This window comes from Mustela lutreola, chromosome 6, assembly GCF_030435805.1.
Source record: "Mustela lutreola isolate mMusLut2 chromosome 6, mMusLut2.pri, whole genome shotgun sequence".
NCBI classification, from domain to species: domain Eukaryota; kingdom Metazoa; phylum Chordata; class Mammalia; order Carnivora; family Mustelidae; genus Mustela; species Mustela lutreola.
The window spans coordinates 139,575,061-139,578,427 of record NC_081295.1 but is presented as its reverse complement, the minus strand read 5'-3'; the positions used below and the strand labels follow the sequence as shown (position 1 = coordinate 139,578,427).

At 54.9% G+C, this 3,367-nt stretch overlaps 1 pseudogene; it reads right to left on the bottom strand.

Annotated features, from left to right (window-relative positions):
* Window positions 1-1,326: 1,326 nt before the first annotated feature.
* LOC131834719 (CKLF-like MARVEL transmembrane domain-containing protein 4) lies at window positions 1,327-3,113 on the bottom strand (annotated as a pseudogene).
* Between the last annotated feature and the right edge of the window lie 254 nt (window positions 3,114-3,367).

The window sequence follows — 3,367 nt, the reverse complement described above, 5'->3', positions numbered from 1 at the left end:
CAGACTGAGTCCACTGCCTAGAAGGAGTGCACTTGGGACCCTGAGGAGACTGGGGCCCTCTCAATGATGTACCTTTGTCATTATTTAGGGTGGTCCCCAGGGCCTGAAGTTGTTTTTCTGTCTCTTTACTGCCAATCTGATATAAGTTTCTTGGAAGGCTCCCCAGGCATGGGGGAGGCCGTCCACACACTAATTTGGAAAGGGAGTAACCTAGCGTCCCGGGTGTGCAGCGGGCACACAGGAGGGCCGGGGGTAGCAGATCTGGCCGTGGGAGGTTAGTCTCCTCGCAAAACTTTACTAAGGTTCCCTCAAGGGTAGGATTCAATCACTCTACTTTCCCTGAGCTTTGGGGCCGGTAGGCGGTGTGGAGCCTCCAGGTGATGCTGAGAGGCTTGGTCACGATGCAGGCCCATCGTTACTGTGGATCGTTGATAGCAGGCCAAACCGGGGCATGACCTCCCACAAGAGGACTTTGGCTACTTCCTGGCTTCATTCCATCCGGGTTGGGAAGGCCTCAACCCACCCAGAGTATATGCGCATTACCGCTAGGAGATACCTGAACCTCTTGCTTGGCAGCACATCTGCAAGGTTTATCTCTAGATCTTCGAAAGAGGTTCCTCCCCTCCTCTGGACACCTGGCGGGCTGGGGTGCAGGCCGAGCGCTATTTTTAGCACGTGCAGTGTATTGTTCACTGGTTGCTCCGCACGGTGCTGGCGGCTGCTGATGTAGGCCTGCTTCTGCAGGAGGGCCTCTGATGCGGATTTTCCCAGGTGGGCGAGTTGATGGTATTTCTTGACTGGATGCCCTCCTGCTACTGTTGGGATGAAGAAACGCCCATCTGGCATCACCCACCATTTCTTTTTACTGAGGGTGGCCCCTTCAGCCATGGCTCATTCTCTTTTCTTTCTAGTGTACCGAGGCGGAGGGACTTTTTCTGGGGTGTCAGGGCCACGGTGAGGGAAGGAGCTCTGTCCATGTCCTTACTGGCTGCGGTCTTGGCAGCCTCATCTGCTTGATGATTTCCCCACATTATGGGGTCATCTCCTTACTGGGGTCCCTTACTGTACAGAATTGCTTCTTCTCTTGGAAGCCACATGGCTTTGAGGAGTTTCAGTATCTCTTCCTTGTTTTTGATAGCTTTTCCTGCAGCGGTAAGGAGGCCCCTTTCCTTGTAGATGTAGCAAAGGCATATGGAGAGTCAATGTGGATGTTGACCCGCTCACCTTCACCAAGGGTGAGGGCTCGGACTCAGGCGTATGGGTCATCCTGTTGTACTGATCGTCCAGCTGGTAATGCCTCAGCCTCTAGGACTTCAGTGGTTCTGGTCACTTCATAACCTGCTTTCCAGACACCCTCTTGCTGCCATCGCTGAACAGCATGAACTCTGGATTCTTTATGGCTTGATCCGGTAAGCCTGGACGCCTCGTGTAGACTTCATCAGTTACCTCGGAGCAGTCATGGTCTGGTTCTCCCTCTTCCATAGGAAGAAGGGCTGCTGGATTTAATGTCTTTACTCTTTCAAGGGCGACCTGCAAATTTTCAGAGGAGCCCTTGGTATTGTGCTAGGCGAGAGCTGGAAAGGAAGCGGTGCTCCTGTGTGTTCGTGAGGGACGTAACTGCATGAGGGTCCTTGACGTTCAGTTCTTGCTCCCAGGGTGAGCTGGTCTGCCTCCTTAATGAGTAGGACTGTGGCCCTGAGGTACAGGCCATCCTGCTTCCACGGGGTCCTGTTTCTTTGACAGATATGCAACTGGCCATTGCCAGGGCCCAATGGTCTGGGTGAGTATTCCCAGCACTACCTTTTCTTCTGTAGCTCCCAATTTTGGCCTAGTCTAGGTAGGATGTCTTCAGCCCATACTGAAGGGAAAGTGAGCCTGAACTCCGGCGGGCTCCTCAGCTGGGGCTGGGCCCAGGATAACCTCTATTCATCTTCCCTTGGTGTAGTAATCGCTAGTACCAGAGAACCCCAACTCTTCTTGCCCTGGGTTCACTCGGAGGCTGGTGCGCCCGGTGGGCTCAAAGGTTATCTGAGCCCCAAGCTTGGAGAGCAGGTCTCAGCCCAGGAGGAGGAGGGGCAATCAGGGGGATAAAGGAGTTCATGTCAGACCTTGTGGCCCCCAAGGTCTGGCAAATGGGCTGTTGTGTTGCCCATGTCCTGGTAACCGCAAGGATGGTCACAGTTCTTTAGCTGAGAAGGGCCACTGGGGAGGTGACGACAGAGTGCTCGGCCCCAGTATCAACCGTAAAAAGTCATTGATTGGCCCCCTATTTTCATTCTGATCATGGGCTCATGGGAGCCAAGGAGAAGAGAGCCCACCCCCCACCCCGAATCTATTTCTGCAAGTCCCATGAGGTCCCATTCTCAGGGTTCTTCCTTGTAGCGGCTGGGCTTCTGAGCCTTCCCCAGTTGGGACATTTGTTTTTCTGATGCCCCTTTTCTTCACGGTTGGCACATTGATCCCTGGCCAAGGGGTTCTGGGTCTCCCCCATTTCAGTGGTCGGGGCCTCTCCATCTCACAGACCCGCCAACAGGGCCACTCTGAAAACCCTTTCCCAGAATGAAAAGGAAAAAATTCAGCTTAATCACAGGAAAATCTGACATGACGAGGGAAAGAAAACTTGGTTGAAAGGATGAGTACGAGGATGAGAGGAAGGAGGAGTCTCACAGGTGGGCTCATGTGTCCAGGCACTGAATCTCGGGGCCACTGTCCATGTCTCTGGGAAAGAGCTGAGCCCAGTGTTGACCAAATCTGTCAGGTTCCAATTGATCTGGGGAATCCTCATGTGGAGGTTTAGGCTGAGCAGAATCAGCAAGACTCCAGTGACCACGAATGCGTTACACTCACAAACTCAGAAAAGGAGAGGCCTTCACACAGGGAGCTCTCCATGAGGGCCTTTATGCAGATGAACTCGATCAGGGCCAAAATCCCTTGGGTGTCCTTGAGGCAGGCTAGCTCAAGGCCCAGGTATTTGGGGTCACAGCGCAGGTTGGCCAGGCCTAGCATTGGCTCACCGGCTTGGTGGTGGGCTGATACTGCCTGCTGGTGCCCCAGATCATGGAAGGGTCTGAGGCCTCACCCTCAAAGCTGTCCAGCTCTTCACCCTTCTGCATGTTGCTGCCTGGCCCCGAGCCACCTCAAGTGGCCAGCCCCCGGCATCTGGAGCTAGCAGGCTCAGCGGGGCGGCTGCATCGCCGCCATCACGCATCTGACCACCCTGCTGCCACATGGGCAGTGGAAAGGGAGGAAGGCAGGAGCAGGTGAGAGGCGAGGAGGCTGGAGCCAGAGCAGCGGGCCAGGATGGGGCAGAGCAAGTGCCCACCTGCGAGCCATTCGGGGGAGTTCCGTGGCTGGGGCTTCTGTCAGG